At 38.1% G+C, this 11,770-nt stretch overlaps 1 protein-coding gene across 1 annotated transcript in view; it reads left to right on the forward strand.

The window, feature by feature from the left end:
• Positions 1-11,770, forward strand: part of MARCHF5 (membrane associated ring-CH-type finger 5) — a 49,585-nt gene that overhangs the window by 5,344 nt on the left and 32,471 nt on the right. The window lies entirely within an intron of this gene.

An 11,770-nucleotide genomic window follows, 5' to 3' on the forward strand; every position in this document is an offset into this window, starting at 1 on the left:
CTTTATTAGCTTTCCTTATAATTTGACTTTGATTCTTCTTTCTCATCCTTAGCTCTACTAAAAGTATACTAAAGGTCACCAGTAATTATTTTTCTTTAAGATTTTATTTTAGAGCGAGAGTAGGAGGGGGAGTAGGGGGCAGAGGGAGAGAGAGACTATCAAGCAGGCTCTTCACTGAGCATGGCGCCCAATGCGGGGCTCGATCTCACGACCCTGAGATCATGACTTGAGTGGAAATAAGAGTTGGAAGCTTAACCGACTAGGCCACCCAGGTGCCTTGTAAAGGTCACCAGTAATTTCTTAACCAATAAACCTAATGCCTTTTTTGCATGGTCCTCATATCCTTGACATATATTTAATGAAGATGAAACTGATGATCACCACCCCCTAACTTCTTGAAATTGTATTCTGTTATACCATATTATTTCTCTATCTTTTACTTTCCCCCCTCATATATTACCTACCTTTACTCCCTTCAATCATGTGAGTATGGTTTAAGCCTCAGCACTTACCATTCTTCTCTGAAGTGTATCCACTTACTATCTCACTTTCACCTCTATTTGAATGACTCCCAGATGTGTCTCTATTCCTGACCACTTTCCCATATTTCAGTGTCTCTTTCCTAGCTGGCCAATAGACATTTCCATTTTGTATATACATGGTATTACTAGCACCTTAACATATCTAAAACTAAACTCTTGATATTTCCCTGGCTTTTACTTTTCTTCCCAATTTTTGGATTTTGATTAGACCATCCTTCTAGTCCACTAACCATGAAACCCAAGTCTTTTTTTTTTTTTCCTTTTTTTGCTTCTTTCCCTCCAAATTCACTCATCAAATATTATAGATTCTTCTTTCTCTGGTTCTACTTTTTCTCTTCCAATTTGACTTACAGAGTAGTACCAGAATTGGCCAAGGCATAATTATAGTCACCTCATTTCCATGTTTCAAAACCTGCCAGTCTGTACATCACCTATAGGATAAAATGTAAACTTTCAAGACCCTAGTGAAGGGGTTTAGATCTATTAATGTAATTCAGCCTCAGCCTACCTTAATCATACTCTTCTGCATTCCACTACATTGTCCTCTGGATATATCCTATGCTTTCTTTTTAAAGATTTTGTTTATTTATTTAGAGAGTGTGTGTGTGCACGTGGGTGGAGGGGCAGAGGGAGAGGGAGAGAGAGAGAAAATCCTCAAGCAGACTCCCCGCCGATCACAGAGCACCATGCGGAGCTTGATCCCAGGACCCTGAGATCATGCCCTGAACCAAAACCAAGAGTCAGATGCTTAACTGACTGAGCCACCCAGGCGCCCTGATATCCTATGTTTTCATATCCTTATTTTTGTTTTAGGTGACCTCCTCCCTTTTAACACCTGGCTAACTCTTACCCATCTTAAGAATTCAGCTCAAATATCACCTTGAAGCATTACATAGCCCCTTTAGGCAGAGTGAGTTTCTCCCTTCCTGTGTTTCTATAGAACCTTTACGCATTTATCATAGTAAATCACATTGTATTGTAATTTTCTTAATGCACCTATCCCATGTCTCAGAGCCTTCCCCACATACTCATTACCACCACCACCACCATGCATATTCAACTAGAAGTTCATTGAGAACAGAAACGATTCCCTATTCCTTTTACCCACAAGAGCCTTGGAGTACATTGGAGACACTGTTGAATCTGTGTCTTTTCATTCTTTATAACATATCAGTGCTTAGAATAATCTTGCAAAAGCACCATTTAAGACACTGAGAGTATGGCTGGCACCAACTACCTTTTTAAAGCTTTGCTTCTCTTTAAGAATGAGTACATACATATCTGTTGCCCAGGCCAAACTGATTTGCTCACTATCCTCTGAACACAAGATGTTCTTTTTTAGCATCTTGCTTTCCAAAGTTCTACCCATTCTTCAAGACCCAGTTTAGTTTCTGCCTCATTTATAAAGCTTTTCTGGCCATTTTAGCCAGAAATATTTTTCCCCTCTTCTCCAGACTTGTGTAGCAATCCTTTATATGTCCTATATACATAGTAACTCCTAACTCTTTACATGCCAAACTTCATAAGTTGATGAGAGATGGTAATATTTATATGGGACAGTGGAATAGACTGGAAGGAATTTAGATCTCTCGTGAAAGCTCCTTAAAAGTACAAAATGAAACAGTTTCTTATACTGGCTCTAATGTCCTATGAAATAAAAAATGGAAAATTTTCTCCGAATTCACTATACATATGGCAGCGTGGCACAGTAAAGAAAGCCAGTGTTTTGGAGTTGAGGCCTAGGTTGCATCTGCGCCTCTCTATGAGGCTTCGGGCAAATTACTTAACCCTTTGGGGCTTTTGTTTACTTATTTATTTAAGATGGAAATAATTATGCTTTCAGAGTTTATGAAGATCAGAGACAAAGTGTATGTATGGTATGAATATATGCTTGATTGCTTTCATTGTGGTGTATTTCCCTTCAGTTTTACCCTTTGGTAATGTGTTGTGATTGTGGTTATATCTTTGTGATGAATCGGGATACTTTAACTTACATTCCACTTGGGTGAACAGACATATAAAGGGATTTTTAGTCTTCTTGATGGTATAGTTCCTGTTCCAGAATACATGGCGTGTGACACTTTTAATCCTGAGACAAAGCAAGCAGTGTGTAGTTCTTTCCATTGTTAAATGGGGCCTTTCTTGCATTAACCAGAGTATGGGTCTCTAAAGCATGTTCTGAATTAAGGAGTGCTTGTTCTCTTTACTTAAAACAGTCCTGCAAATACATTGTTAAGGCACCATATATAATACAACAGCAGCAATTTAAAGCTTGTTTCATTGTTCTCTCCTACCTCCTGGAATTCTTCTATTCTGCTGCACCAGTTTTCATCAAAGTGATCTCTAAGGCAAGAGCCTATGATTTCTCACATCTTTCTAGTAACCCAAGGAAAAGACCTGTAATTTGAGTCTGTAAAGATAGACTTTACTGCCAGTTGTTTTATTAGATAGCCATACCTATCTTGCTTAGTAAATTTATGTGCTATTGAGAAATTATTTTATTGATAATTAAAGTTTACTCCCCTTTTTTTTCCACATACTTTTAAAAAATAATCATATAAATAGTGGATGACTCAACAAATGAGCCCTATGAAGTGAGGTTATCTTTGTCATCCATCCTTTACTAACTGGTTTATAGTATCTATACAGTGTCTATATAATAGCTTTATCCTAAAACCTTCTCCAACCATGTTGGTCTTCTCATTGTCCATGACCATATGCTCATTTCTGTCTCTAAGCTTGTTTATGCTATTTTTCTTACTCAGAATACCCTTTTCATTCCCAATTCAGCTTGAATTCTCATTCTTTTCATGAAACCATCTCAGCTCTTTCATCCTGTGTTTCTTACTGTCATCATCACATTTCTCTATTATGGTCTCTGACATCTTTTCCTGGCACTTTATGTATTCCTTGTGGCATCAAATAATGAATGTACTTAGTGGATACTCAAGTTGATTTAAGAGGAGATCTTGAATAATCTTAGGTTTAAGGCAAACTAGCCATGTATTCCTTAAACAGTATAAAGTTTACTGTTAGGAAAGATCTGTCACTGGAAAATTACAATTTTAAAATCATGTAGAATAAAATGATCTTTTATAAAGAATGGCATGTTATATGTACAGATTTAATGATATTACCAATACCATTAAGGCTATAGATTTATGTTAAGGAATAAGTAATATTCTTGAGAGCTTGTTTGGAGGTTCTAGCAGGGGAGCGCAGCTACTCGTATACCCTTGACCGAAGAACGGTCCTCCTCTATCGGGGAAGGTCGTCCTCTTCGACCGAGCGCGCAGCTTCGGGAGGGACGCACATGGAGCAGTGAGGGAGGAAGGGGACACCCGCCTAGCCAGCCAGATCAGCCGAATCAACCCTGGCGATCAATGGGGTGACAGATGTCACAGCCAGATCGCCCTCACATCCAGGAATAAGTAATATTCTTTAGATTCATCTAGTTCTTTTTTTCTTGTCTTCATATTATGATAATAGTGATTTGTTCTTTAACTTCTGAGGCAGTTGTGATAATTCCCAGATTTCTCTTTACTTTATAAAGTAATGTGCCCCTTCTTGGCAGGTGGGAAGGTGTGGAAGTAAACAATGTGTATATCAGCGAGCAGGAGACATTTAGAGAAGCTAGTGGAGGGGTACCCAGGTGGCTCAGTCAGTTAAGCGTCTGCCTTCGGCTTGGGTCATGATCTTGGGGTCTTGGGATCAAGCTCTGCGTCGGGCTCCCTGCTCGCCGGGGAGTTTGCTTGTCTCTCTCCCTCTGTCCCTCCCCCCCAATACATGCTTGCTTTCTCTCTCTCTCTCATAAATGGATAAAATTTTTAAAAAGAAAAGAAAGAAAAGAAAAGCTAGTGGAAAGAAAAGACAGTGGAAGAAAATGAATTGAGAGGACTTGGATGAATATCTTAAGCAATGGTGGTGGCCTACTGAAAAATTTGGGGGGGATGATTAAGAATCCAGGACTTTTTCCACTGAATACGAGGGTGCCAAGCAGGATTGCTTTATGTGCTAATTTAGGTAACAAAGTATATCCATAAAATCTAGGCATTGATATAAAGTTGACACCATATTTCTCATCTTTATCAGTGCCATTATTGCCAGTGTTCATTTGGTAGTTATATATATGCCAGGCAATTGGAGAGGTGCAGAGGGAGAGAGAGAGAAACTTAAGCAGGCTCCACACCCAGCGCAGACCCCCCCCCCCCCCAATAGGGGCTTGATCTCATAACCCTGAGATCATGACCTGAGCTGAAATGAAGAGTCAGAAGCTTAACTGACTGAGCCACTCAGGCGCCCCCGCCAGGCAATTCTTAAGCAGTTTCATGATCACTTGTTTAATCCTTTACAATAAGGGCTCTGAACATTAAACCTTTTTTATGCAGAGAACTCCTTTGGCAGACTGGTTAAGCTGTGGGTTCCTGCTCAGAATGTTTTGAAGGAATGAAACAAATATATAGGATCAGAAATGAAACCAATTATGTTGAACTATAGCAAATCAACATATTAAAAATCTGACATAGTAATATGAGCTTTAACAGCTTTAAAATATAAGCTCTGTTGGTTGGTCTGAGAACTAAATTCAAATTAGCAATGAGCTAAATGTTATTTTGGGATATGCACATCCAGCTGTAAAGTAATATGAAAATTTCTGGTCACTATACTAATTTCTAATTGCTGTACTGCTAGTATTACTATGGTTTGCTTACATTCATTATTGGAAGAAATTAAATTTTATTTAGAGGTTAGCAAAAATAAGATATAATTTCTTTCCCCATCCAAATTTGCCAAACCCTATAAGTTTTCATGGACCCCAGATTACGAACCCTTGCTTTACAATACAAGAAATTCTGTCATTACACCTATAGTAAGTGGTGAGCAGGGATTTGAACTCTGGCAGTCTGGCTCCAAAGTCCAGGTTCTTTACTCGTTTAGAACATCCTGAAATCACATAGTCTTTTCCTCAAATTTAGCTCTTTTCCTTAGGAAAAAAAAAATCTTAAGCATTTTACTTACTGTTTAAATTAAAAACAGAATAATTTAAAAATTTACATTGAGTGTAACATGAAACTTTATTTCTGTATTGTGGTGAGTTGAGGAGACTTACAAAGGGAATAAAGAAGGAAAAAGGAAAGAAGGATGGCTAGAGCAGATTCTCAAACTTCAGGTATTGTGATCACCTGTCAGCAGGTGATCAAAAAATAAAATGTCAGCAGTTCCTCAAAAAAATTAAAAATAGGGGCGCCTGGGTGGCTCAGTCGTTGAGCGTCTGCCTTTGGCTCAGGTCATGATCCCAGGGTCCTGGGATTGAGCCCCGCATCGGGCTCCCTGCTCAGTGGGAAGCCTGCTTCTCCCTCTCCCACTCCCCCTGCTTATGTTCCCTCTCCCGCTGTGTCTTTCTCTGTCAAATAAATAAAATCTTTAAAAAATATATATATTTTAAAAAATTAAAAATAGAATTACCATATATAATCCAGCAGTGCCACTTCTGGGTGTATATACCTCAAAGAATTGAAAAGGTCTCAAAGAAATATTTGTATACCCATGTTCATAGCATTATTCACAGTAGCTAAATATGGAAGCAACCCAAGTATTTCTTGACCAGTGAACAGGTAAGCACAATGGAATATTATTCAGCTTTAAAAATGAAGGATATCCTGCAGTATGCTACAACGTAGATAAACCTTGAGGACATTATGCTAAGTGAAATAAGCCAGTCACAAGACAAATACTGGATGATCCCATTTATATGAGGTACTTAGAATAGTCAAAAATCATAAAGACACTATAATGGTGGTTGTCAGGGGCTGAGGGGAAGAGAGAATGGGGAGTTGTTTAATAGGTAAAGAGTTTCAGTTTTACAAGATGGAAAGAGCTACAAGATGGTGGTTGTGATGGTTGCACAACACTGTGAATTTTTTTTTTTTTTTTTTAAGATTTTATTTATTTGACACAGAGAGGGAGAGGAAGCACAAGTAGAGGGAGAGGGAGAAGCAGACTCCCCGCTGAGCAGGGAGCTTGATCCCAGGACCCTGAGATCATGACCTGAGCTGAAGACAGATGCTTAACTGAGCCACCCAGGCGTCTCAACATTGTGAATGTATTTAATACCATTAAACTATACACTTAAAAATGGTTAAGATGGTAAATTTTATGTTATATGTATTTTACCACAATAAAAAAGAAGAATAATTAAAAGTTTTTTTTTAATAAACTTTTTAAGTGTAATGTCAGGTCCTATTCCCAGAGGTTCTGATTATGTATGGTCTTCGATAGGGCCTGAGAATTTGCATTTCTAGTAAGTTCTCAAATGATATTTGTGCATTACATTGAACAGATTGGAGGGTTGAAGGGAAGCAGGGAATCACTTAAAGAGAAACTTAAGAGTTTGGTCAGAAATTATAACCTCTTTTTGGGTGTGGACTTTGGAAAGTTTTTGGCTTTGTTCTTTGAAATGGGAAATAGCCGGTTATTCTCACTAGGATATTCAGAATACATCCCATAAATTATACCATTAAAATTGTAATAACTTGAATTAAAGTAGAATTGTTATATTGACGTTAAAATGCAAATTTATGGCATTGTCAGTAAAAATTTTTAATTTCAAAATGTTGGTTTTTATCTTTCTTGTCTGTTTTGTTTTTAAGATTTTATTTATTTGACAGAGAGGGAACACAAGCAGAGGGAGTGGGAGAAGGAGAGGGAGAAGCAGGCTTTCCGCTGAGCAGGGAGCCCAATGTGGGGCTCAATCCCAGGACTGTGGGATCATGACCTGAGCCGAAGGCAGATGCTTAACGACTGAGCCACCCAGGCGCCCCTGTTGTCTGTTTTTATCTAAGAAAAGCTTGAAGACTCAAAGTACTTGCAGTGGGAATTAGGTTTATTTAAGACTTTTCTGTTCAAGTTCTGGTCAGTAGGAAATAAAGCTGTTGACAAAAAATACTGTGTGTACTTAAAAAAGCTGTTTGGAGTTTTTATCATATGAGTGTTCTGGGGCCATCTCTTCTATCTAGTTTTTCACACTCTATCAAGATTGTTTGGGTTGCACATGGTGGAAAATCTGCCCCAAACTGGTTAAACTAAAAAAAACAACTATAGGTTTATGTAAGTGAACAGTGCAAAAGTATATTTAGCTTTAAGCACAGCTTGATCCATGTCTCAAAGCCATCAGTTTCTTTCAGCTTCCTCTGGGTTCTTTAGGCTCCACATGGTGGTTCTCCTGGCAGTAATAGCCTTACACCTTCATTTAGCTTCACGCTTTCCTGCCTTCAAGCTCAGTACCAAACAGAAAGCCTGTGTACCAGCTTTCCCAGCAAAAATTCTGAGATTCAGTCTGATAAAACCACCTTCATGGGCCCAGTCCTCAATCACTGTAATTTGGGGGTGGGATATGCCCTTAAACCAATCTGAGGATTACTTTTCCTGGAGCTGGGGATGGGGGAGGACTAACTGCCTAAACCACATACAGGACTGATGTTAGAGGGAAGCGTGGTTTTCCATAGAAAGCGTGGGAAACTGTTTGTTCCTAAAAAAGAAGAGAAATCGTGCTGTCCATTAAACCACAAGTTTCTTCTCTGTCCTCCATTCGGAGATTTTTTTTTTTTTAAAGATTTTATTTATTTATTTGACAGAGACACAGCGAGAGAGGGAACACAAGCAGGGGGAGTGGGAAAGGGAGAAGCAGGCTTCCCGCTGAGCAGGGAGCCCGATGCGGGGCTCGATCCCAGGACCCTGGGATCATGACCTGAGCCGAGGGCAGACGCTTAATGACTGAGCCACCCAGGCGCCCCTCCATTCTGAGATCTTGAGAAACTGTAAACCCATCATTTTCAGTCACCTCTTTCTCCCTAAAAGGAGGGAGGCGGGGGAATAGGGAATAAATAGCTGAAATAGACGGCACCAAGAAGGGAGTATGGTATGGGGAAGGAAAGAGGGAAAGCATAATTATAAGACCTTCTCAGCTGATGCTCCTGGTCAGTCTGTCAGAAGTTTTAAAAAAATGAGGAAAGAAAGGATTCATAAACATACATATTAGTTCCCTTCCCTCCTGTTCTCCAGCCCTGAAGACTAGTAACTGTCTTATATAGGCTATTTGCCTAAAAACATTTATGTGACCAGTTTTATATGCTTTAAGTTAATTTCTGATGTGCCTGGCCCTTTTATCACAAACTAATGTTCTTTACATATTAGGTCGATTAAACTCCCATATCTAGTAAGGTTGTAAATCAGTTAAATTCTTTAGAACTTAACATTTTCTGTACTGTCACTTTTAATTTAAAAAAAAAGCAGTTATTTCTAACTCAAGCAAATCAAGTAGACGTCTCCTTCATACAGTTTGCTTTCACCAATCTCTTTTTTTTTTCACCTGCCATTTTTCTTTTATTTTTTAAAGATTTTATTTCATTGTTAGCACCTGTGAGCCAGTGTGGGGGAAGGGCAGAGGGGAGGGAGAGGGACAAGAAGATTTGGTGCTGAACATGGAGCCCTACACGGGGCTCTATCTCACAACCCTAAGATCATGACCTGAGCCCAAACCAAGAATGGGATGCTTAACCGAATGAGCCACCCAGGCGTCCCTCACCTGCCATTTTCCTATACCAGCAGTTCTCAAACTTCACCTCAGGATCACCTTCACAGAATTCAAGGCCCTCCTCCTCCAGAGTTTCTGATTCACTAGCTCTGGGGTGAAACTAGAGAATTTGCAGGTTACCAAGTGATCCTGAAGCTGCTGGTCCAGGAAACTTTGTTTCAAGAATCTCTGTAATCGCTTGTCCCTGCCTCTGCTAATTTCTGTCACTCCTCCCTGAAGACTTCTCTGATCTATCCAAATTGATCCTTCAGTTTCTTCTTAAAATGGATATACCTGTGGTAATTTCTCTGCAACCTTAAATCTCTTCTATCTACTGGATGTGGCCCTAATTAAATTATAGGATTTTCCAAATAGATAGAGTCATCCATTTATTTTATTTGTGCAACAACATGGACCCAGTGAATACTCAGTAAATGTTGCTAGCAACATCTGTACTATTGTTAGAAAATTTCATTACGTATCTGTATCTAAACTATAATTTTTAGATGAAGTAATTTGGTGTTATCAGAAGTTTAATATTTGATCTCAAATGACCATCATTAGATTAACTGTGTAATGACTGGAATAAAGAGAAAATGGATATGGTAAGTTGGTGGATTTGAGTATTGGTATAATTAGATTTCTTTTAATATCTCCTCTGTAAGATAATTTCAGTTATTCTGTAATGAGCATTAGCTTCAACACCCAAATTTGTAAACTGTATACTATCACTATGAATCAAACAATAAAAGCAAGGTTATTGTATTAGCACTTCTTATTGGGCTTAACTCCTAGTAAGTTTCCATATAAATCATATGGAAAATAAATAATCGTTCAACTCTCTTACCTATCATAGTTGTGAAATTAGAAAAAATGTCTAAAATGCTTTAAATGTCAGTTGAATACCTTCTAAAAAGTAAAACTATAGAAAGTGTTCAGTGGTATACTGATGCCTCACCTTTGAAATGCATCAAAAAGGAAAATGGATTGATGAATGAATATGTAGTAAAGCACATATAAAGCAAAATGGTAAGAATTACAGAATCTAGATATTGAGAATGTGTGTAGTCACTGAACAGTTTTTCAGCTTTTTTTGAAAGTTTGAAATTTTTCATAATAAAATTTTGGGAAAAATAACCTTAACACTATCTAGAATTTACGGGGAATATAGATAGCTATACAAGTATTTGCATTGGATTGAAATATGAAATTGCCATTTATATAGGTCAAAAGCAGACAAATACAGACAATTTCATTTGGTTCAACCTAGTATTAAAGTTGTTCTGAGTAAATATATTTTTACATTTTATTTTTTTCCTGGTGACTGAAATTGTCTTTATTCAGTTCACCTTAATACTGATTAATCATTAATCATTAATCTAGATGTACTTAGCTACATATGCTCATTGTTGAAATGAAAAACTTAGAAGAACTTAGAACGCGTCTCAGTATTCTGCCTATGTGTTGTTACCAAAATTATATCTCTCATTTCCCGGAAGTATAGAAATATATTTACAAACTTACCTCAGTGTGGGTCACATACATACTAACACCTCAGTTAATCAAGTCTGTTTGCGGGCGCCTGGGTGGCTCAGTCGTTAAGCGTTTGCCTTCGGCTCAGGTCATGATCCCAGAGTCCTGGGATCGAGACCCACATCGGGCTCCCTGCTCGGCGGGAAGCCTGCTTCTCCCTCTCCCACTCCCCCTGCTTGTGTTCCTGCTCTCGCTAACTCTCTCTCTGTCAAATAAATAAATAAAATCTTAAAAAAAAAAAAAAATCAAGTCTGTTTGCTCTCTATTTGTCAATTGAAGTTTTGTGGAAAACTTCAGATTATATAATCCCAGTCAAACTGTGGATAGTGATGATAATTGCACAACAATATGAATGCACTTCATACTACTGAATTATACTCTTAAAAATGGTTAAAGTAGTAAATTTTATGTATATTTTCCCACAGTAAAATTTAAAAGACGGAGAGGAGGAGGGGACACTTTTGGATAACAATAGGATAGTATGAGAGCCCAGATAGCTTGGCTGAGGTGGGTCAGAGTGCTAAAGAAACACTACCTACCTACCATTTTTACCTAAGTCATATGAAACCTGACTGAATTTGAAAGCTGAGTAAAATCACAATTTTGGATGTTGTTGCCATGAATTCAGTTAAGCTTTTTTCCCTATTCTAATTGGAAAATTTTAATTGGAATACACAATTAAAATTTGTTGTTCTACAAGGACTGGAGACCTCACACATCTATAGTACCTGATTATATAGTCTTTCCCATTGAGCATAGTTAAGCTAGTTGTTCTGACAGAAGCCACTTATCTAATTAAATGAAAAGTACACAGTAGGTAGCAAGCCTTAATTAGCAGTTTCCAATTGTACAAACTTTAATAGGGGGAGGAGTGAATGGTCTCACTGAGTTAAATTGTATTTGCCCTAGTGGAAATTAGTGTCAAAGCTTGTGTCAATTGGGAGAAAAAATAAAGAATTGCAACCTAATCCCACAAGAACAAATTAGACTTAATGAGGTACTCTATTTTTTTTTAAGTTTTTTTTTTTTTTTTTAGGGGTGCCTGGGTGGCGCAGTCCGTTAAGCATCTGACTCTCGATTTCATCTCAGGTCATGATCTCAGGGTTGTGGGATCAAGCCCTGT

This window comes from Phoca vitulina, unplaced genomic scaffold (genome assembly GCF_004348235.1).
Source record: "Phoca vitulina isolate PV1807 unplaced genomic scaffold, GSC_HSeal_1.0 scaffold48, whole genome shotgun sequence".
NCBI lineage: Eukaryota > Metazoa > Chordata > Mammalia > Carnivora > Phocidae > Phoca > Phoca vitulina.